This window comes from Lemur catta, chromosome 19 (genome assembly GCF_020740605.2).
Source record: "Lemur catta isolate mLemCat1 chromosome 19, mLemCat1.pri, whole genome shotgun sequence".
Lineage (NCBI taxonomy): Eukaryota > Metazoa > Chordata > Mammalia > Primates > Lemuridae > Lemur > Lemur catta.
This window is the reverse complement of record NC_059146.1, coordinates 82,073-106,638: the sequence shown is the minus strand read 5'-3', so window position 1 is coordinate 106,638 and position 24,566 is coordinate 82,073. Positions and strand designations below refer to the sequence as shown.

General features: G+C 39.4%; 3 long non-coding RNA genes across 3 annotated transcripts; 2 read left to right on the top strand and 1 right to left on the bottom strand.

Moving 5' to 3' along the window:
• The first annotated feature begins 5,972 nt into the window (after window positions 1-5,972).
• On the top strand, window positions 5,973-9,052 carry LOC123624113. The gene is made up of 4 exons (XR_006730061.1): window positions 5,973-5,985; window positions 6,520-6,658; window positions 8,512-8,588; window positions 8,697-9,052. It is a non-coding gene; the product is annotated as an uncharacterized LOC123624113 (long non-coding RNA).
• A 2,528-nt stretch (window positions 9,053-11,580) lies between these two features.
• Window positions 11,581-15,866, top strand: LOC123624116. Its single transcript, XR_006730063.1, has 2 exons — window positions 11,581-11,856; window positions 15,045-15,866. It is a non-coding gene; the product is annotated as an uncharacterized LOC123624116 (long non-coding RNA).
• Window positions 12,728-17,537, bottom strand: LOC123624114. Its single transcript, XR_006730062.1, has 3 exons — window positions 17,452-17,537; window positions 14,244-14,378; window positions 12,728-12,901 (listed from the first exon to the last, which is right to left on the bottom strand). It is a non-coding gene; the product is annotated as an uncharacterized LOC123624114 (long non-coding RNA).
• Window positions 17,538-24,566: the final 7,029 nt, after the last annotated feature.

Below are 24,566 nucleotides of genomic sequence, written 5' to 3'. Positions count from 1 at the left end.
ATTTTGGGCTTGCCCCATATTTCTTTTAAGTTACATTTCTTGAGTTCTGAGTGTTGGTGATTTTCATGGACTAGACACTTCAAGTTGGACTATATGATACCCTTCTTTTTATCAGAGATGTAGGCTCAGGTGAGATCAGAAGCCAAAACTTCATTGTTCTTCTGTGTTTTGCTCAACACAGAAACAACCTTAACAACTCTTTTTGTTAAAGAAAGGGAGAAATTACTGAGAAAGCCTAATGGTATTCTTAGCAGTTTTTATTTTTTTTGTAGAAACCTCCAATAGAAGTCTCATAGTTTTAGGGAGGGATTTTCAGTGTACAAAAATGTATTGGTATGCCTGTCCTCTTGGTACTGGACCGCCTATTTAGTCCCCCCTTAAAAAAGGAGAGGAATATAAGTACATTTATTGTTTTACATGGTAAATTAGCAGCTAGCTACAGTAATCACAAGTTTATTGAGTACTATTAAATGCATATACTTATTTGTGCTCTTAAATGAAAAAAAAAGAAAGAAAAATGCTTGTACAGACTTAAATGCATTGTCTAAAAATGCAGTTTAACTGATATTTAGTTGGGAAATGAGAGTGCAAGGGGAATTAATGATATGCAGATTTTTAGTGTTTCATTCTGCTAAGACAAGATTTTTGTCTTTTAACCTTTTTCCCTGAGCTGTAGGTCTCATTTCCTGTTGGTTGATTAAAAAAAAAAAATCTTTTAGATAAATTGTTGAAATGAGTAGCTCAGTAGTTCCTGAATGAATAAATAATTTTATGTGCAAGTATAAATTCTCCTTAAACCAGTCTCCACAGTTTCCTATTTTTGTGTGATATGCAAAAATTTGTCTTTATTGACTTTGGGGACTTTTATGTGGCCAATAATGTGGACTTGGTTTTCATGGCTATAGGGAGTGTGGATGTATATGTGTGTATTTCTTTACAGTTTTTGTAATATGAACATGTAATTTAGACTGATATGCTGATATTTTACTTTAACTCCTAAGCACTAATTGGAACAAAAATCCGATTTGGTATTATATTTTTCTTTCATGTTAAAATAAACATGACCTTTATAATTCTTAAAAAGTCTATTTACATACCAAATAAAATGATTTTGGATGATACACTAGAAGTGTTTGCCTATGGTTTTGAAATAATCCTAGCCTGAACAACATAGTGAATCTATTTTATGGACTAATTAGGTCATCTTCATTAGAATTCAACATTGACGTACTTGAATTCATATGTTAGCATTTCATGTATGAAGTAATCATCTTGGGTTAATAAGATCCTTATTTCTGAGCTGGTGTGTAGTCCTACCACTAAGTTAATTTCAGCTGTAGTCACAGTTTTTTTTTTTTTAAAAAAAGACATGGTTTTGCTCTGTTGCCCAGGCTGGAGTGTAGTGGTGTGATCATAACTCCTGGGATTGTTGTAGCTAGCTGTTAATTTACCATGCAAAACAATAAATGTACTTATATTCCTCTCCTTTTTTAAGGGGGGACTAAATAGGCAGTACAGTACCAAGAGGACAGGCATACCAATACATTTTTGTCCACTGAAAATTCCTCCCTAAAACTATGAGACTTCTATTGGCGGTTTTTACATTGGCAATCTCCTGCCATTACCTCTTGAGTAGCTGGGACTACAGGCGTGTACCACCGTGCCCAGCCGAGCGGAATTTTTTTTTTTTTTTTTAGAGATGGGGTCTTGCTGTGTTGCCCAGGCTGGTCTTGAATTCCTGGGCTCAGGAGATCTTCCTGCCTCTGACAACCTCTCAGACAATCTCACCTTTGCTCATTACACTCTATCCAAGTTAGTCTGTTCAATTTCTCAAACATGCCATGTTTGGTCTTGCCTTAGGACTTTTACACTAGTTGTTTCCTTTGTCTGAATGGTCTTTCCCAGATCTTGAGCCTGGCCCCTTAACTTTAAGGTCTCAGCTTAAGTATCACCTAACTCACCACTCAGTTTAAAATAGCTTCCCCATTTCCCCATTACTGTTTTAATTTCTTCATGGCATTTCTCAGTCCTTGAAATTATGTATTTTTATATATATTTCTTTTTTTTTTTTTTGAGACAGAGTCTCACTCTGTTGCCCAGGCTAGAGTGAGTGCCGTGGTGTCAGCCTAGCTTACAGCAACCTCAAACTCCTGGGCTTAAGCAATCCTCCTGCCTCAGCCTCCTGAGTAGCTGGGACTACAGGCACGCACCACCATGCCTGGCTAATTTTTTTTCTCTCTATATATATTTTTAGTTGGCCAGATAATTTCTTTCTATTTTTAGTAGAGATGGGGTCTCGCTCTTCTTCAGGCTGGTCTTGAACTCCTGACCTTGAGCGATCCACCCGCCTCAGCCTCCCAGAGGGCTAGGATTACAGGCATGAGCCACCGGGCCGGCATATATGTATTTCTTATGAGAGCAGGGACCTCCTTTGTCTTGTTCCCTGCTGTCCACAATGCGCAGAACGCTACCTGGCACCAAACAGGTGTGCAGTAAAGTGCTGAATGGATGAAACCAGGTACCAGTCTCATCTGTTCTGTCATGAATGATTTTAGTGTACTAGTATTTTAAACTGTCAACAGCATATTTCTTCTAACTTGGGGAAGACAGAAACTGGATCAGTCAGACAAAAGCCTGGTTTTAGAAAAGGGTGAGACAGTCTGGGACCTGCTCTGGTCCTCAGCGTGTCCCGTGGAGCCAGTGGTGCTGGCGTCGGTGGGTGCCTGTGCCTCTCGCTCGACTCTGCGCCCAGTGCCTCGTCTGCAGCTTGGACTGGCCATGGGGGGACAGTTATAACACGGGAACGGGCAAAAGCTGCAGATCAGGGCTCTGTCTTTCAAAAGAGGTGGTGGTTCAGTATTTATCAGGAGACCACTGGGTGGACCCATGTGAAATTGCTGGTTTTTGCTTGAATATTGGCAATTTCTTATGTTTTAACCTAGTAGAGTTACTTGGTTTGGTTTAAAGATAATTTCTTCATAGGAGTTTGTGAAATTACCTCAGTGCTTTACCTTTTTTCTTTTTCAAAATTATGTTCCCTTCACATCTGATGATTACTTGAGATTCATTTAATGCATAAAATTAGCTATTTATATGTTTGTATGTTAATTATTTAACTGTATATCTAATAGTTTAGCTTATTCCAAAGCAGGCACGAAAGATCTTCAGATTCCTCTGAGAGTGTTCTTGGTTTTGCTGCTGAGCAGTAACTAAGCCTTTTGAAAGGTGTTCCTTTTCTAGTCAAGAAAGCAGATCCGATTCAGTTAGTGATACGGCATTATCTACCCTTTTTTTCCCCCCAGAATGATTTACATAAATACGTCTGAGTTCAGTTCTTTGGTTTTTTTTTTTTTTTCTGGCTTTTTTCTTCTTTTGCCCATTATTACTCTTGAAGTGCTTGCTTACATTTTCTGATCATTTACTTCTGCTACTCCGTGATTTCTTCTACAAATAAATGTCACTAAATCAATGAAATGATTTTGTCTTGTTTCTCGAGTTTTTTCCTGTTATCTTTCCCGTGGTTACCTGGACATTCCAGCCCATTTCCAACCCTCCCCCCAGCTCTCCAGTAAAGAGACATGAAATTACAGGGATCATTTTCTTATCTGAGGAAGTTTATTGTTTAAAAATTGAACTTTGTTGGCTCAGGGGAATTTATTGGTATTTCTTGAGCAACATTTGCTTTATGTTAATTCTGAATAAGTGGATTTGAACTGGTGGTATTGAATTGTTATAAAATATGATACCCACGTTTCCTACTCTTTAACTCAAATTGTTCTTTCTCTTATGTACATGTGAAAAAAAAGTGTTTAATATAGAGCATCAGAAAGTACATACAAGGTAAAGAAACCTTTACTCATACCACCGCAAGATAACCAACCACTGGTAATATTTTGATGCGTGTCCTTCCAGATAAATCAGTGAATGTATGCTTTTTCACAAAAGTAAGGTCTTATTATACACACTATTCTATAACATTTTGCCTTAGCAAATGTTATGATCGTATAAGCATTGTTTTTTGTTACTTTAGTTTGAAAGAGTCTTATTGGAAAGTGAAAATTTTGTTTGACAAGGGTAAAGCTGTCAGTAAAGTTGTGATTAAAAACAATGGTGTTTATGGAGAGCAGAATGTGGCAGAGTCAACTGGAGACAAGAATTACTTAAGCAGTAATTTTTTTCTTAAGAGCTCTCTCACCATTGTACAATAGCCTGATTGTTTTATACTAGCTAACAAAAACCGTCCCTGACTCTATGTAAAGTAGACTTATTTTAAATAGCCATATGGTGAAATATGGGCCTGTAAATATGTTCATATTTTTTAGACTGTGCAAGTCCTACTGATGTCTTAATATTAAAAACTTCTAGAAGAAAAATGTGTTTTTTTGACAGACTTCATCTATGTGTAGTATGACAGTTTTATTAGATATTGCTACCCTTTTTATGTGTCAGAGTGAGGGAGTTCTTAGAAAAAGAAAATTTAGCATGTAAGAATTTTTATGTTAATGTTTGATTTGACTTTTGTTTTATGACTGTGAAAATTCTTGTGGAAGAATTGCTGATATGTATTGGTGTATTGCATTCTTGGAAATTACCAGTCCCAATCTTGTCAAGTAATTGTTTAGGTCTTAAGGTAGCGATTTTTTTTTTTGAGACAGAGTCTCACTCTGTTGCCTGGGCTAGAGTGCCGTGGCATCAACCTTGCTCACAGCAACCTCAGACTCCTGGGCTCAGGCAATCCTCCTGCCTCAGCCTCTCGAGTAGCTGGGACTAGAGGCATGCACCACCATGCCTGGCTAATTTTTCTATATATTTTTTTAGCTGTCCGTATAATTTCTTTTTATGTTTAGTAAAGATGGGGTCTTGCTCTTGCTCAGGCTGGTCTCGAACTCCTGAGCTCAAACGATCCGCCCGCCTCGGCCTCCCAGAGTGCTAGGATTACAGGCGTTGAGCCACCATGCCCGGCCAGCAATTTTTTTTTTTTTGAGACAGCTAGAGTGCCGGTGGAGTCGTCACATCTCACTGCAACCTCCTACTTCTCGGCTCAAGTGATCCTCCTTAGGCATGAGCCACCATGCCCGGCTAAGTTTTTATGTTTGTGGTAGAGATGGGGTCTCACTCTTGCTCAAGCTGGTCTTGAACTCCTGAGCTGAAGGGATCCTCCTTCAGCCTCCCAGCGTGCTAGGATTACAGGCGCCAGCCCCTGCACTGGGCCTTAAAGTAGCAATTTTTAAAGCCAATCAAAGATCCTTTAAGGGTTTTATGATTTAAATGTTTTTTCCTTTGCCACAGGAAAGGTACCTGTTACCTAGGGTAGAGTAGGCTGTTGATGTTTTGCCTTGTTTTTAGCTATGTCGTTTTCTGTGTTGTATTACTGCTTGCTCGCAAGCTCTTGTAGTCTTTTTCTGTTCAGTAGCCATTTCTCTTACCCCACAGTGCTACATCCTGGACGGTGCATGTGTTGCGGAAAGCACTTCTCACATGGTGAAGAAAAATAAAAAGCAGTGTAGTCAATGTGGACTTTTTTACTGAGAAATGATGTATTTCTTGTTTAGAGACTGGCAGTGTAGTCACTAAAAAATGTTTTTCATCCACATTATGTTTGTGAATGGATATGCAGGTGTCTCTGTTTGTTGGAAGGTAAAGTGAATCTTGAGATAAATTCGAGAAAAGTGTTTAGAATTATTCCATACATTTTGCTGTTTTAAAAAAATGTTATTTTTTAAAAAGTTTCATTCCACAGTGAGTTTTTAGCCTCCTCTTTTTACATTTATTTTGTTTTTGTAAACTGTTCTAAAGAAGCTTAGAAACTAGTCACACAGTAAGTGGCAGAACTCACATTTCAAGTCTTTTCTGATTTTTCAGAGTCAGTAAGCTTGGGAAGCGCTGTACAGTGGCAGAAAGAATATGGACTTTGGAGTTAGACACACCTCAGTTTGATCCCTAACTCTGGCACATATTTGCTGCATGGCAAAGTTCTTACCCTTGGTGATTTTTATTTTTCTTTTCATTTAAGTGAGGGTAATAGGCTTATTAAGATTAAATGAAGTAATACACATAAAGCACTTGGCTTGTAGAAGATGCTGATAAATGTTTCATTTCCTTTCTGCTACACCTTATGGTTTTAAAATATCTTGGGAGCTACTTGGACGTTTCACTTGAAAGTGAATTGCAGTCAGGAAACTGGAAATAGACATAACCCAGGTGGACTCGTATTGTAGTGACCCTCCTAATTTCCCTGTCTGAGAAGCAGAGTGGTTCTTATAACTGTTCAAAATATTTGACTTCAAGGCAGGTTTTATTGTTAAAAGCTGAAATGGAACCCATTGGGATAAGTTAATTATTTCTGACCAAAATGGCGAGAAAGTAACTATTTCTACATTTCCTGAGAAATGGAAGCATTTGTGCTGTATGCGTAAAGATGGTAAATTTTAAAGGCTAAGAACTGACCCTTTGAAAAGAAATATATGATGAAAATAGGAGGGGAAAGTGTTTAACCAATAATAAAATTTTTTTTATCAGATTTAAGAGATGGTGCTGATTCAGACATGCGCACAGTGACACAGGTGCTAAATGCAGTGCTGGAGGGAGTACAGATCTGTGGAACCTGTTGCAGAAGCACTTTGGCAATGTCACAGAGCAGAACTTAGTACTTTCGAGAGTACGTCCTAAGTAACCGATTTTTCTGTTTGGCGGGAATGAGGGAAGAAATTATTTTTTTTACTATAACAGCCTTATTGAGATTATTCACATAACATAAACACCTTTTTAAAGTACATAAGTCAGAGTTATATAGCCCTTGCCACTATCTAATTTTACAATGTTTTCATCACCCCCCCCCCCCCAAAAAAAGAAATTAGTAGTCGTTCCCCGTTCTTCCCTCTCCTCAGCCCCTGGCAACCACTAACATATTTCATCTTTCTAGATTCGCCTCTTTGGACATGTGATATAAATGGAATTATATGCTGTGTGGCCAACTGGCTTTTTTTCATTTTGCATAATGTTTCAAGTGTGATCTGGACAGTGTATATCAATAGTACATCATTCTCTTTTATGGCTAAATATTATTCCATTGTAGGATATACAACATTTGACTTATGTATGCACTAATGAATAGATAGTGAGTGAGTGAACCCAAACAACTATGATGAACAGCGCTGCTATGAAAATTCATGTACGGGTTTTTTTGTGTGGATGTGTTTTTTTTTTTTCAGACAGTGTCTCACTCTGTTGCCCGGCCTAGAGTGAGTGCCGTGGTGTCAGCCTACCTCACAGCAACCTCAAACTCCTGGGCTCAAGCAATCCTTCTGCCTCAGCCTCCCGAATAGCTGGGACTACAGGCATGCACCACCATGCCCGGCTAATTTTTTCTATATAGATTTTTAGCTGTCCAAGTCATTTCTTTCTGTTTTTAGTAGAGACGGGGTCTTGCTCTTCCTCAGCCTGCTCTCGAACTCCTGAGCTCAAACAGTCTGCCCTCCTCGGCCTCCCAGAGTGCTAGGATTACAGGCGTGAGCCACCGCGCCCGGCCATCAAATCTGAATTTACTGAATCTTTTTTGATTTCAGACCAGGTTCCCTTCACAATATTGACTATGAGATTGCAGTCTAAGAATTTTCCATTTTTTTTGTCAAGCAAGAAAAAAATGATCTATAATCCTCGTATTTGTGGTTTCCAAAATCATACTGTTTAACTCAAGTAATTTGTCTCTTTTTCGTATGTGCTCTTAACATTATCACAAGCTATATAATACCTGCTGTTGATATTTGTCTGATTGAAACGTTTTCTTCGTGTGCTATTTCCCCAGCAAAGGAATGTGTGTAAAGAGGTCTCTGAAACACTAGCTCTAGCCAGTGCTGACACTAAGGAGTTAAGATCCTGTGTACATCCGGTGTTCTCATAGCACTTCTCTGAACCAAGGACAAATGACAGACTTTTTTAGTCGTGATGTACAGTCAGCCCATGGGTTCTGTATTCATGGATTCAACCAACTTTCTTGTCATTATTTGCTAAACAATGCAGCATAACAATTATTTACATAGAATTTACATTGTATTAGGTACTATAAGTAATCTAGAGATGATTTAAAGTATACAGGAAGATGTGTGTGGATTATATGCAAATACTGTGCCATTTTATATAAGGGATTTGAGCATCCTCAGATCTTGGTATCTGCAAGGAGTCCTAGAACCAGTCCCCCAGGGATACCAAGGGACAGCTGTAACTGATTACTCCTTTTAGATGTAATTTATTCGTTTGAGCTATGAGAGACTTAATATTAACTAATCCAACCCATTTATTTTTTAAGATATGATTAGGGCCCAGAAATCTTAGCACTGTACTCCAGGTTTTTGGTCTTTAGTCTGGTCATGCTGATATTTGCTGATAACTTTATAATAAGCTTTGTGATAGTAAAAAGAAACCATGAAATATTTAGCAATTTTTCATTTCCTTTTAAACGTCTCAATACAATAATGATCATTTCTGTGGTATATTGTGTTTTTCTACAAGCAGAAATGAATGCTGAACTCTTACGAAGAGATAAAGGTTATTTGGTACATATTGGTGGTCTCTGCCCTTCAGTATCTGAGGTATGCCAAGATTTCTTTTTTGAACTTCATTTTTAAATTTGTTAATTGTTCATATTATGATTATTTGTTGTGTTTCTACTTTTCACAAAGTTATTTCTCTTTTTTTAGGCTGATTGAAGGTCTCATTTCCAGAAATACCAAGTTTCTGAAATTTCAATTTATGATTCTTCTACTAATTACAGGTGTGTTTCCCAAATTCAGTCAAATGTGCATTGCTGTGTGCCTGCTGTTCACTAGAGGTTCTTTACCAGACATCGGCCACGGTGGTGATAAAGGCCATTCCCACAGGAGTGTCCCAGGCTAGTATAGGGGGACACGTAGACAAATAGCTGCAGTCATTAGTTTGTGCTGTTCTTAATCAGATCTTTGTTATTAGAGTGCCATGGGCTCCAGAAATGGATAACTTTGGCTCAATTCCCAGGTCTGTCAGCAACTTCATGAATAAATTTGGGCAATTTACTTAACCTTTTTGTACCTCAGCCTCCTCTTTGTCTATATAGTGAGGTTAATAGTACTGTCATAGCGTTGTTGTGAAACTATGAGTTAAGTATGTAAAGCACTAGGAGTAAAGCCTGGCACATAGTAGATGTGCAGAAATAGAATAAAATTGTATTCTATTTTTAATTTTAATTGCTTTTTAGATGACACTTCTATACTTTTTAGGTAGATAGGTACATCATCTATGTATAATCTCTTCTAATATATACGTTGCTACTTTCTATTTTGTGACATTCTCAGATCATTCAAATCACAGTGGTGATGGAAATACCTTTACTGTCTTCTGATAAAAAGTGATGGCTGTTCATTTCAAATATGAAAATCTTTATCAATTAAGAGAATCCTGTTTGTAGGTGGGGTTGAAATTTGTTAAAAAATAGGTGTTTAATTTTATTTAATGGAGTCACCTAAGAGTATGTGCTTTTTAAATTTTCCTCATTAATGTGGTATTAATACATTTCACTATAGTAAAGTAGTATTATAATTCTAGTAGTATTACCTGATGTGAAAGATTCTTTCAGTATCTTGTTGAATGCTTAAAACAAACTGTGGGGTTTTTTTTCCTTAAGTATTATACATACTGTGTGGAAATTTAGAAAATACAATTAAATGCAAAAATACAAGGAGGTTATAAAAAATTATCCATAGTCCCATCATTTGAAAACAACCACTGTTCAGATTTGGTATGTATCCTGCCACTGTCTAGGTCTGTGCTTTTGTAGGAATAGCTCTTGCCCGACTGTCTCAATTATATGGCTAAAATTCTGATTAAATGTTCCAGCTCTTTTTTTGGTCTACATATTTCCCCACAACAAGGCCATAAAGATATTCTCTTAAATATTCTGGTAAATGTTTTAAATTTTGACGTTCACATTGCTAGCCTTTGAGTCATCTGGAGGTTATGTTTGAACATAGGAATTAATTTTAATCTTTTTAGTATAAATAGTCCCCAGATTGCTAATCTCTGCAACTTTATCATATATCAGCTTTGCAAATGTTTTACATTAAATTTTAGTATAAAATTAATAGGAGATAATTCATGAGAAATGCTTACTATCTTTTATTTCTCATCTTTAATTTGGTTTTTCTTTAGTTATCCTAAATAAACATTCTTCCTGATTTCAAGCTAAGTATATCAACCATTTTTTTTTTTTTCTGAGACAGTCTCACTCTTGCCCGGGCTAGAGTGCCCTGGAATCAGTCTAGCTCACAGCAACCTCAAACTCCTGGGCTTAAGCAATCCTCCTGCGTCAGCCTCCCGAGTAGCTGGGACTACAGGCATGCACCACCATGCCCGGCTAATTTTTTCTATATATATATTTTAGTTGGCCAGATAATTTCTTTGTATTTTTAGTAGAGACGGGGTCTCGCTCTTGCTGAGGCTGGTCTCGAACTCCTGACCTGAAGCAATCCACCCGCCTCGGCCTCCCAGAATGCTAGGATTACAGGTGTGAGCCACTGCGCCCGGCCAGAGCAATGTTTTTAATAAATGTACCACAAACCACATGTAATACAACTCAATGAAAAAAACCAACTGAAATCTCAAGGTATTTTGAAACAGGAAGGAGAAAACTTGCAAATATAAGGTTTTCCCAACTAAAGCAGAGAAGGCAAAACAAATTAACCCTTTGGAAGGTATTAAAGAGGCTGTCACAATCTGACTTGCGAAGCAAGGTCATTGTCAGTCCTCAAGTGCCCTTGGTCTCTGCCTCCAAAAAGAAAAAGAAATCATTTTTTCTAAGTTACAATAGTCAAGCCTGTAAATAAATATTTTTAAATTTCTGAAGCTGTATTTTTTAGCTACTTTTGTCAAAAAGCTAAATATTTCGTAAGGTCTTAGTATCATGGTGGCCCTCTCTTTATCACGTGTAACACACCATCTCTCAGGTTTTGCCATGACAGTAGGTAACAACAAGGCTTCCAGGCTCTCTTCAACGCCTCCAAGCTCCCTTCTCCAAACCCAAAAGGAAGAAGAAAACTACAAATCCCCATCTGCCTGCCCTGCAGTTCTTGGGAAGAGACGGTCCTCAAATTGTTCCTGCTTAGACCCCTGAAGCCTGGAGAAGGAGATGGGGACAGGTGTGCCAGCGGGCGAGGAAGGACGTCCAATAAGGGGGAGGAAATTTGGCCGAGGGGACAGACAGGAGCGGAGATAAACCGGTGAGGAGGGTGAGAAGGAAGAGCAAAAAAACAGGGAGAAAGGAGTGAGGATCACAGGAGAAAAAGATAAAATGGAAGAGAAAAAGAAGGAAGGGTCAGAGTTAAAGGATGCGGAGATGGTGGCAAAGAGAACGCGGAAAGGCTGTCACTGGGAAGAAGGGAGATTAAGGGGGTGTCACCTACAGGGCTTTACCCCAGCGGGTGAATGGGCTGCACGGGGGAGGGGGAACTGGAAACCGAGTAGGTGGTAACAAGGGGCTGTGGGGGAAGGCAGGAGCCTGAGGGGGATGCCTGAGCCAGGGAGCGACAGGCCCACCGGGGACGTGGGGGCGGCGGCTGCGGGTCCCGCTCCCTCACTGTGGCTGAGCCGGCCCGATCCTGGGCGCATCCTCTGCCCCGGGTGCGGCGGTGGCCAGACCAGAGCCCACACCCAGGCTGAGCCTTGTCTGTACGTTTCCTTCATAGAACTGCAAAGAAATGTCAAACACGTGAACACAGCTAGACAACAATCCAAGGCAAGATGAATGCCAGAGGATTTTGGCATCCTGGAAAAAACTCACCATGGACTTTGGTTATTCAGAATTAGCTACTTCTTCTGTAAGGCTATCAGGTAAAATAAAATAGTAGTGATAACAGTGGTAAAGTATACCTGCCAATCCACTTTCACAATAAGATACGTAAGAATAATAAATCAATATAGATTGAAAGGAGAATACAATGAGTAATTCCATGAAGAATCCTTGGAATTACATAAGCAGCATAATAACAGGTAGTTTTTCAAACTAACTTATTTACAAAGAAGTGACTTAGGAATGGCCATTCTCCTCCTCTCTAAGAGAGAGAGACATAGCAAACTTGAACTTAAACAGTTCCTGGAAATTGGGCTTCAACAAGTTAAATTATAATACATAAAAAAAGAAGTAATATGTACCTAGTTGCAACTTCAAAGTCAAGCTACACACGAACAGGACTTACAGTTTGGGCTTATGTATATCTGTAGCAACAGGAAGAAATCCAAGAGAACTCAGAAATTTCAATGCCAAACATGTCACAAGAGGTCAGAGGTCACATTTTTCTAACTGGGGTTTGACCCTAAAGTAAGCAATACATGTAATTAATCGATGCCCTATTCTGAAACATTAACTTGAATGGGACTAGTCTACCAATCCGCTGTTAGTCTAATCATGCTAGTCACAATGTGATCACCTCTAAAAACACAAAGTCAAAGTTACTCAAGACAGAAAGGAAACATATAGGTTGACTATTTTGATTGTTTTTTCCCAGTAGTCAATAAAAAATAAGTTAACCTCCCCAATCACACTGCCTAGCTAATAATGCCAGTAGAGACTAGTAAAAAAATCCCTCTGTTTCAAAAGCATGTCTTTAAACTATAACTATTACTTAAAATAATTATAAACTTATAATGCCATGTTATAATTACCCAAATTAGATGTGCATAATTTGGATTAAAGAAAAGGAAGTGATATATGTAACTTGATTTTATTGGACATTAAACTATACATGGCATTTAGAGAAATAACATGACAATGAGTTATGAATCATATTAGGAATCTGCATGATTGAAAGGCTTAAATTTCACTTGTTACTGATTCTTTGTTCTTTGATTCTTCACCCTTTACATCTTGATTGGAAATCTGTAAAACAAGGGCATCATCTGAAGCATAAAAACATTTTATAAATATTTAATAGAAATGTTAAGTAACTGAGTATTTCAAAGCTTTAATGACACCTATCCAAATTACGTAAAAGTGATGAATTCACAAGTGCTAGGATAAATTTGGCTTTATTCCTTTAAAAATACCCAGAGAAACAAAATAAAACCAAGTTCTTATTTTAAGTCATCCTTATAATTAGTATGTAACAAGTAAATAGAAGAGTCATGAATTAGTTTGATTTTTTTTTTTGTATCCTGAATCTTTGTCTACAATATAAATAGCATTAGAAACTGGGGTGGGGAGGAACTTTCTTTTTAAAAACTGAGTGGTTTGGCCGGGCGCAGTGGCTCATGCCTGTAATCCCAGCACTCTGGGAGGCTGAGGTGGACGGATTGTTTGAGCTCAGGAGTTCGAGACCAGCCTGAGCAAGAGTGAGACCCGTCTCTACTAAAATAGAAAGAAACCATATGGACAGCTAAAAATATATATAGAAAAATTAGCTGGGCATGGTGGCGCATGCCTGTAGTCCCAGCTACTCGGGAGGATGAGGCAGTAGGATTGCTTAAGCCCAGGAGTTTGAGGTTGCTGTGAGCTAGGCTGACGCCACGGCACTCACTCTAGCCCGGGCAGCAGAGTGAGACTCTGTCTCAAAAAACAAACAAACAAAAAATACAACAAAAAAAAACCTGAGTGATTTATTTAATAATTTCTAAAATATAGAGTGAAATTGTTAAAAATTCTGTCAGTGGGCTATGACCGAATACAGTTTTGCTTTGTTTTGTTTTGAGGGTCTTTGAGGGGCTCTGTGGCCCCGGTTAGAGTACAGTGCCATCATCATAGCTCACTGCAGCCTCCAACTCCTGGGCTAAGGTGATATCCTCCTGCCTCAGCCTCCCAAAATGCTAGTATTACAAGTGTGAGCACACAGCCAAGATGTTATTTACTTACTGCACATATCATGCTTGTCCTGTATTACAATGAGTAATGAACAGTATACTATTTTTAGACAGCTTCACTACATAAAAGCAAATGATTAACTAAAAGCCATTTTAATAAGAGTTAAAAATTCTGATAACTGCAAAACTATTATAAATAGTACATACTGATATTTTACTTATCTAATATTTATTTTATAAACACAAGTTGCTTGTGTATGTTTTTGTATTTTTTTTGTAAGAACTATATATTCCTGCAAGAAAAGTGACTTCAGTCCTTTGTAATATATGTTGATTAGCATAATAAAGTATTTTTGGACTTTTCCCCAAGGTCTCACATGAAATTTTACAGAGATTTTTTTGTTTGTTTGTTTAAATTTACTTACTTTGTAATACAGTCAGTGTTGGCAATTTGCTTCTGGTTCCGTATAATCTCAATGGCTGCCCAAAGATGCTGGATAGCTTTTGTATCTGCCTGTCATCTTTTTGTTAAATGTGCCATGACCTCTTTACTTCTTTAGCTGTAGTAATACATAAAAACATAAGGGAAAAAAAGATTGCAAATTGAATTATTATCAACACAAGTAACATCATCAGTGCCTCTTGACTACTGATCATACCAAGGTAGCAGGTAGCACTGCCAACTTTCTGCCTCATTCCCTACCATCCACCTCACCACCTTCTTCATACAAGTTACCATTTGCTTCATTACTTCATAAAAAGTGACAGTCTAAAAATCGAAGGGTTAAGGTTTTCCCCAGGAGGACAAATGGCTACCTTATGCCAACATGCTTTTTTAAATAAATTTAAGTTTTATTCTAATGCACAGAAATATTACAAGACAAAATTTCATTTATCAATAATGCATTGTTTGTAATTTGATCAATATAAAATGGAATTTAAATGCCCTAATTGTTTGTACTTTGGTTTATTATAATCATGGCTTAGAAAGCCCAATTCTGTATGCATATATTGATAAGTGAAAGCATTTCAATAAAATAAAACCATGAACAGAAAATGCAAAAAGTATTAATAGTTACTTCTGGGGTAAGATGGGAAAAGCTGGCAAACAGGATACCAGAGGGCCACAAATTATTAGGAACAATCATATTCTTGAATAGATGTTAGTTTCAGGGGTATTTATTACATTATTAAGAAACAACATTGCTATTTTATTCAAATTTCAGTATTCTGGATTAACAGAAGAAAATAGCCACCCGACCTCCAGATGATTTTCCACCTGTGCCTGGCAAGACTGGGGAAAACCCTGGGGCTACACTCGGGTGTCTGATGACTGAGGGTTTTACAGAAGAGGCCTCTCCTGACAGCTTGGAGGGACTCGTCTGTCAGGAACAGCGTGAGCCTAGGAAACCTTCACCATGAACTTTGTGTTAGATCATGAGTCCCAGCATTTGGCAACAACTGAAACATACCTCTAAATCTTACAGATTATAGTACTAAGTTTAAAATCTAGGCCTTAAAAATACAGTAAACGTTAAAGCTTCTGGGATTCCTAAAATCTCCTTGCCCGGACCTTTCCTGTCCCATAAGGGAAGAGAATGAGTGAGGGAAGCTCATTCTCGGCACTTCACTGTGTTCCGTGATTGCAACTGAGCCCTGTGAATCTCCTCTTTCTCCACCTCCACACCTCCTTTCACAGCCCCCTCAGTCCTCCCTTTCCTTGACAAACCCAAGTAAACCCCACAGTTGCCATCAAAGCTTATTCTGCGAAGATCCACTTCCAGTTAGTCTGGGGTCAGTGAGGCGCCTAGAATGAGATGGTTTTCAGAATTACACTACCGACAGAATATATTTTGAACATGTTTTAAAAGGTATTCTTGAATATCTTACTTCTTCACACTATTATAATAGTTCCAGACTTTGCTCCAAGAAAATAAATAAAAAATGATGCCAGTATTCAAATTTAAAGAAAACTTAAGGAAAATCAGTTGGTTCTGTACAAACTTACATGTAAAACTAAAAGATAATAAAAATTACAATTAAGAAACTCTTCTGTTTCAGAGTAATCACTTTAAGAGGAAAGAAACTTCAAGATGAAAAAAGACAGAAACTTCTCAGTTTAAGTGCACTCACAGAGGAGTGCCAACTTTCAGGATCTGATAAGCTGGACAGTAGGAATTCAGTGGTAAGAACATATGTTAGAAAGTGACATCTAATGGTGAACTGTAATAATACAACTTAACCCTGTGTATACAAAGACTCAGACAAAACAACAAAATTTCAGTCATTCCTACACACTTAAAAAAAAAAATACATAGTTGCCCACTTTGTGTAAGGCACTGTGCTAAACATAATGAAGTATTGAAAAATGTATAAATAATGGCCAGGCATGGTGGCTCATGACTGTAAACCTAACACTTTGGGAGGCCGAGGCAGGAAGATTGCTTGAGGCCAGCAGTTCAAGACCAGCCCGACCAAAAGCAAGACCTCATCTCTATAAAAATTAGGAAAAAAAAGTTAGTCAGGCATGGTGGCACATGCTTGTAGTTCCAGGTACTCAGGAGGCTGAGGCAGGAGGATCACTTGAGCCCAGAAATTTGAGGTTGCTTTGAGTTGTGATGACACCACTGCACTTTAGAATAGGCGAGTGAGTGCAATCCTGTCTCCAAAAAAAAAAAAAAAAAAGTAAAAATACTGATGCTTGCCAAAAAATAACCTAAAACCAGTAGAGAAAATTTGGCATATGCATGGAACTATGAATTGTACAGTGATATATGACATATAAATTGTCCACAATATGAAAATTCGGATGGCAAGACATTACTTCTAGCTTCAGTAAAATTTAAGCAGAAAGATATCTTCTGCAAAATGGTAAATATATGGAAAAATATAAGAGCCAATCTTTTCCTTTCTTAATTTCTTTAAAAGATAATTGGCTGCTTAAAGCAAAAATAAAAATAATTGGTAGGTGTCATTAGGTTTATAATACATGTAGAAGTAAAATACATGAGAACCACAGCAAACAGATGGGAAAGGGGGAATAAACAATTATACTATTGCAAATGTCTTACAGTTTGGTGAAGTGGTATTATGTTACAATGTTATATATTATATATTGTAAATGAATTATGTTAATTCATGGGAGACTATGGTACATTAAGCATGCATATTGTAATTTCTAGAACACTAAGGAATAATACAAACACGTATAGCTAATATATAATGAAACATAAGTTTTTTCAAAATACACATGTATAAAATTATACATAATTTATTCAGAACTATCAAATATGAAGCAGCAAAGCTAACATGTCTAAATAATATTAAAATAGGAAACACAACTATTTATAGAATATAACAAGCAGAAGAACACAGTGGGAACCAATGGCAAAAACTCTAAAAGTGATGTCACATATTCCTAGAAATGATTAAAATCGAGATTAAAGAATGATGCAATGCTACACACCTCAGGAAAAGAGATGTAATGTTAAAATCAAAGATTTGTGAGCTCTGCCTGAATCAACACACAGAAAGCAGACACACCTTGCAATACAGGTACGCTGTGGGGAGGGTCTAGAAGCCCAAGTAGGGAAGCAAAAGCGACAGGGCCAGGAGGTGGCGGAGAAGAGCGACCTTTTCACTGCTGCCTTCGCGGGAGCGAGTGGCGTGGAAGGTTCTGCAGGGCGGGGAGTCGGCATTTCAGCCCCGGGGGCTGCAGAAACTTCAAGGCCGCGGTTTTGTTCCTGGCCGTCTGCGGCCCGTGGCGGGGACAGGAGACGCTGGCGCGGCTGCGGGTGGCCCTGGCCGAGCGGCGCCCGGAGCTGCAGCCCAAGAAGCGTTTCGCTTCCAAGAACCGGAGTCGGGATGGCGCTTCCGCCACCCAAGTGGACGCGGCTCCCGGCGCCCCGGCGACCAGCAGCATCCTGGCCCCTCCGCGGCCCTGGGAGGAGGAGAGAGGCTTTGGCTCCAGCCGGGTCTGCGGCTTCTCCCACCCAGAGTCCCGAGTCTCGCAGGAGGAGGCCGACGAGCCGCACCGCGCGAGCCCTTTTGGCCGAACTGAGTAACGCGCGGTCGAGCCCCGCGGCGACCCCAGCGCCCTGCGGCCGCCCGAGGCCCGCGGCTGCCAGCTGCTCTGCGGCCCTGGGTCCACCCCCGTGTCCCTGCAGGACCGCAGCGACTGCGTGCTGGCCGCGGCCGGCGACAGCCCCGCATCACGGCACAGGAGACTCCCGCGTCTTCCCGCAGGCGGTCAGCGGGGCCATCGCGGAGAGCCACAGTGGGACCCAGGCCGCCCCTTCCACCTGGACCTCCCCGGGGGTGGACAGAGACCCCGAGGGCTCTGGTTTAGACAGGAGCAAAAATAACTGGAACGACGCTGACGATTTCAACTGGCTGGCCCGGGATGTGGCCTCCCCACACCGGAGTTTCCTTCCTGAAGATGAGCGAGGATCCGGTGAGACTAAGCAGACTGTTCTTCGCTCCTACCACACACTTTCCACGTGGGCCTGGCTCCAGCGAATGGGGGCCCTAAGTTTACCTACTGGTGTCACACTGTACATGTATTCTGTATTTTAAAGCTTGAGATTGTCACAGGCTCCTACTTGTAGTTTACATTAAATTCCTCACAGGTAATAAAAAAAAAAAAAAAGCCCAAGTAGAGCATTACAAAGAACACAAGGGAAAGACAAATCCAAGTGAGGTGAATACAATGAAGTTTGGGGCATACTATAAAAGTATCTAAAACAGCTAGGCCAGCACGGTGGCTCACGCCTGTAATCCTAGCTCTGGGAGGCCGAGGCGGGTGGATTGCTCGAGGTCAGGAGTTCGAGACCAGCCTCAGCAAGAGCGAGACCCCGTCTCTACTAAAAATAGAAACAAATTATATGGACAACTAAAAAATATATATAGAAAAAAAATTAGCCGGGCATGGTGGCGCATGCCTGTAGTCCCAGCTACTGGGGAGGCTGAGGGAGGAGGATCGCTTAAGCCCAGGAGTCTGAGGTTGCTGTGAGCTAGGCTGACGCCATGGCACTCACTCTAGCCCGGGCAACGCAGCGAGACTCTGTCTCAAAAAAAAAAAAAAAAAAAAAAAAAAAAGAATCCTAAGGAAAAATAATTATCTTCTCCTAAATAGAAATTCAGGAATATGTCATAAAATTATTGAAATCAATATAAAAGAATAGTGAAAAGAAAGTATTCAATTTTCTCCTGCTTAATCATAAAAAGTGGGGAACTATAAAGGGCTTCTCTGTTAGCCTCAAGTATTTGATGCATAAAAATGTCCTATGGGCCGGGCGCGGTGGCTCACGCCTGTAATCCTAGCTCTGGGAGGCCGAGGCGGGTGGATCGCTCGAGGTCAGGAGTTCGAGACCAGCCTGAGCAAGAGTGAGACCCCGTCTCTACTAAAAATAGAAAGAAATTATCTGGCCAACTAAAAATATATATACAAAAAAATTAGCCGGGCATGGTGGCTCATGCCTGTAGTCCCAGCTACTCGGGAGGCTGAGGCAGTAGGATCGCTTAAGCCCAGGAGTCTGAGGTTGCTGTGAGCTAGGCTGATGCCACGGCACTCACTCTAGCCCGGGCAACAAAGTGAGACTCTGTCTCAAAAAAAAAAAAAAAAAAAATGTCCTATGTACCTATACAACCCGCACTGTACCTGCCAGAGCACAGCACAGTTCCCTTAAGAGTTAGTTTGTTTTGACACTTTCTTTACATTCTGTGGGACAGAGACCCTACACCATTCAGCATGGGATCCATAGCTTAACATGGAAAAGTCTGAATTTAATAATTCCAAAACACTGTACAACACTGTATCCTGGGGAAGCAAATAAATCTATATAAACAGAAATTTTGGGTGCAGATTGCATAATTCAAGTTTTTGCTTTCTTTTTTTTTTTGAAACAGTCTCACTCTGTGGCCTGGGCCAGTGTACAGTGGTGTCATCACAGCCGACTGCAACCTCAGACTACTGGGCTCCAGCGATTCTCCTGCCTCAGCCTCCTGAGTCGCTGGGACTACAGGCATGCACCACTACACCTGGCTAATTTTTCTATTTTTTGTAGAGACAGCATCTCGCTCTTTCTCAGGATGGTCTTGAACACCTGGCCTCAAACAATTCTCCCACCTCAGCCTCCCAGAGTGCAAAGATTACAGGTTTGAGCCAAATTTTTGCATTCTGAACATGTCAAAAATACTATCACATACAAACATGACCTAAAGCACAGTTTTGCTGTCTACACATTTCTTTATAAAAATGGAAGTCTGCAAAAAAATCATAAATTATGGAAGAGATTTGAGTTGTAATAGCTTATCAACAATTTATTACATTAAAAAGGTGAGTATATCACTTTGATCTAAAAATTTTAGAACTACATTATGAAACCTAGGCTGTTAGTTCCTCTACTTGCTATAAATTATTTTGGTTTTATCCAAAGTGGGTTATGTGTCCAAACCTAACAAATATTAAATTACCAACTTCCTCCATTAAAAACCCTATTTTACACTTCTAATAGAAAGCAGCCTATAAATATATAAAGCTAAAATTTCAAAATGTAAAAAATTCTTTATTCACAGGAAGGAAAAACTCTTTCATAAGGAAGAATGTCATTTACAAGCAAAAGGGAGTAATAATTATTAGTGACTATTCATTTCTGCAGGGACAGAAAGAACTACAAGGAGGTTAAAAGGCGTTTTTTTTTTACATCTTGTCATGTAAAATTATGATTAAATATAACATAAATATCTCCCTATTCAGCAAAAATAAACAAGTATTCTCATAAAAATATAGCTAAGAGATGAAAATATTTGCTGTTAGACAATACTACTAATTTTGCATCATTTTGCACTCCACGTTGTTGGGCCAGCAAAGTTTTTTACCAGTGATCTAACTCAATACTGCAATTGGAAGTTTATGGAATTATAAGCCTAATACATTGTATTTTTGTGATCACTTTCTGGTTTGTATTGATTAATGATGGTCATTTCTAACGACTTTTCCTAAAATGTTTTTGAATACTTAAAAATTAACTCTATTACTATCAAAGAAAATTACTCTCAGTTGTCTATAGCAATTCATATCAAAAGCATACCTAATTTTGTTTAATGGACATTAAAGAAAATAGGAAAAGGGCCCAGTTCTATTAAAGTGCGTATTCCCGTTAGTGGGAAGTGTAAGATTTTGCTTATTTCAAAAATTAACCTAGAATCATTCATCCAATGTTTTTGAGCACCTACTATTTGCTAAGCACTGCTCTAGGAACTCAGGATATAGTGGTGAATGATTCAGAAAGGTTCCTACACTTATATGGCTTACTGTTAATATTTGAGGGTATTGGGGGAACAGACAATAAATGTGAAAACAAAAAGATGATTTCAGATAGTGACAAGTGCTGTGAAAAAAAGAAAAGAAAAGGAAAAAAACAGCAGGCAATGGGGAGGGCCACTTTAGATTGGGTGGTCAAGGTTGCTGTGGTGGTCAGTCATTAGTGTTGTTCACTAAATACTTCTAGTTGTCCTAAGCACCAGCAGTATTGCACTTGTAAAGGAAAATCAAAACCTCAAGACCCTCCAAACTCCTTATGCCCAAAGGGAAGGTCAAGCCCAGATGCTGAGTCATGCAACACCCTCTTGCAAATGAACAGCTGTTACTAACACTACCGGCCAGATTGCCACCGAAAGGTAAAAGGCTTCAGGCATCCCATAAGAACACTGTTTGCTGGCCTCCCATCAATGAAGACATGCAAATTGTAACTTCTGGGTCTGCAGGCTAACTCTAGCTCCTAAAACTAAAGTCCACTTTGATTCCACACTAATAATGTGGATTACAAGTTTATCTTCCCAAGTGCAGAACAGAGACAAGACCATTTTTTCTTCCAGCTACCCAGGGACATCTGCATAAGCGATTCTTCCTTTACTCCCTTTTCTCTTCAAACATTTACCTAATCTTGTGTAAAATGCAGATTTCCTGGCACTAACACAAGAATGTCACCATTTGCATCACGGCCCACCCTCTCCCCTTTTTTCTTTCTATATGTCCTCACTCTTTAAATACTGAGTTTCCAAATCCCTCTTCAGATAGCACAGGTCACAGATGTTTCTGTGGTTTGTGCTTGAACTTTGGCTTCGTAACCCTCCACTGATTGAGATCTTTGCCTGGCCACCTATTTGGGTTGTCACACTTCCCCACAACCCTAAAAGAGTGATTTATGACACTTGGCATTTGAAGATTCACGAATCTTACTCTGATTTGCTATGCTTTTTCTATATACCATGGGCAATGGCAACGCCCCGATGGTGGCTGCTGTCAGTCTCCTACCAGAATGAGGACCATTCGAGGCAGAGCTGCCACTAACCCATGATGGATGGGTAGCATGAGCATGACCCATTTTTTTGAACCACTGAGGTTTGAGGTTGCTTGTTTCAGAGCACAACCTAACCAATCCTGCCTATCATAGAAAGTTAAGGAGATCATAAATGAAGTAAAACTTAAATGATGAAAAAGAGCTAGACACACCAAGGGGAAAACACATGCAAAGACATAACTGAGAAAGGACAGTGGTGGGAGTGTGGTGAATAAGGAGAATCAGTATGAAGGAGGTGGAGAGCTGTACTCAGATCAGGCCATGCAGGATTGAAGGCAGACTGTGGGCAGATTGGGCTTAATACTATTTCGATAGGTGAGCAAGGTGGGGATTTTAAGCTGGAGTGGGTGGGATGGGCATCGGGGGGCTTTTAAGGGAAAAGCTACCTAATGAATCATGAACAGGTAAAGTCCCTTTCTACCACCAAATTCCAGATGCCTGATCTCAGGCTCAGACAAGAGACCAAACAGTACCTTTCTGGAGAAATTAAATGATCCCAGAGAAAGAACCTTCAGGCACTGACATTTGAAGGAACCTAAAGAAAAAGCCATCTGACCATCTGACATCCCAACAGTAAAACCCACACAAAGAATGTCCAATTAGCTTCCCAATGTCTCACTCATAAATACAAACAGACAGCCAGGAATCACCAGACATTTGAGACCAGCTTCTCCACAAAAGAGAGAAAGAGGCCACATGGAGCAAACAGAGAATACATATAATTGATATCATGGAAAAGTAATAAATGGAATCGCACCTATAAACCATAAATAGGATACTCTAAATAGAAATATTCAAAAAACTTTAAATATGATAAACAAATTCAGTAAAAGGGTTAGAAAATAAAGTTGAGGCAATCTTGCACAAAGTAGAAACAAAAGACAAGAAATGCACAAATAGGAGATAAGAGAAAAAAACTTTGTGATACAATATCTGAATAACAAGAGTTACAGAATGAAAATGGGAAAAATTATTCAAGAAAAGCACCTACCGGCCGGGCGCGGTGGCTCATGCCTGTAATCCTAGCCCTCTGGGAGACCGAGGTGGGTGGATCGCTCGAGGTCAGGAGTCGAGACCAGCCTGAGCGAGACCCCGTCTCTACTAAAAATAGAAATAAAAAATTATCTGGCCAACTAAAAATATATATACAAAAAAAAAATTAGCCGGGCATGGTGGCGCATGCCTGTAGTCCCAGCTACTCGGGAGGCTGAGGCAGTAGGATTGCTTAAGCCCAGGAGTTTGAGGTTGCTGTGAGCTAGGCTGACGCCACGGCACTCACTGTAGCCTGGGCAGCAGAGTGAGACTCTGTCTCAAAAAAAAAAAAAAAAAGAAAAAAGAAAAGCACCTACCAATGAAAAACAGGCATCTGCAAATGGACAAAGACCATGAAATGCCCAGCATATGAACAGAAGGAAGCGCAAAGCACATCCACCTGGAAAGTCAAACACTGGTGGTAAGAAGAGGAGGTGAAAGGCTCGGCAGGGTGGGTGACAGGAGAGGTCATAAAACAAACTGGCATCAGATTTCTCAGTAGCAACCCGGAAGCTAGAAAATCATGGAGAATGCCTTCTAAATTCAAAAAAAAAAAAATGGAAGATGAAGATGTGACTCAATTGCCACAATCACAGGATAAAACTTTAACACATGAGAAGTTGCTTCTTATGAATGAGCAAAGAAAGTGGTTTCTTGCAATAGAATCTACTCCTTGTGAAGATACAGTGAATATCATTTAAATGACAACAAAGGATTTAATAAATTTAATTGATAAAGCAGCAGCAGGGCTTGAGAAGACAGACTCCAATTTTGTTTTGTTTTTGTTTTTTTTTTTTTTTGGAAACAGGGTCTTGCACTCTTGCCTGAGCTAGAGTGTAGTGACATCATCATAGCTCACTGCAACCTCAAACTCCTGGGCTGAAGCCATCCTCCTGCCTTAGCCTGTTAAGTAGCTTAGACTACAGGCACATGCCACCCCACCCAGATAATTTTTCTATTTTTTATAGAGACAGGGTCTTGCTATGTGGCTGAAGCTAGTCTTAAACTCCTGACCTCAAGAGATCCTCCTGCCTCACCCTTTCCTATAACTCAAAATCCAGAAACAAAGCAAGCGAAAGGCTGAAAAATGGGACTACCACATGCACAGAAAAACACAAAAAAAACCCACAAAACCTGAAAACAAACAAGCAAAATTAAAACCTTTTACATGTCCAAAATACACCATAAACAAGGGGATGTATAAAATATGTCATGTATAAAAATATACATGACAAATGGGATAGGTAAAAGTAAAAGAAATTTTTGCAAATTAAATTATGAATTAAAGGTTAATATCCTTGGTATGTTAAAAAAAAAAAAAAAAAGAAACCTCTAAAATTTCAGAAAAAGCCC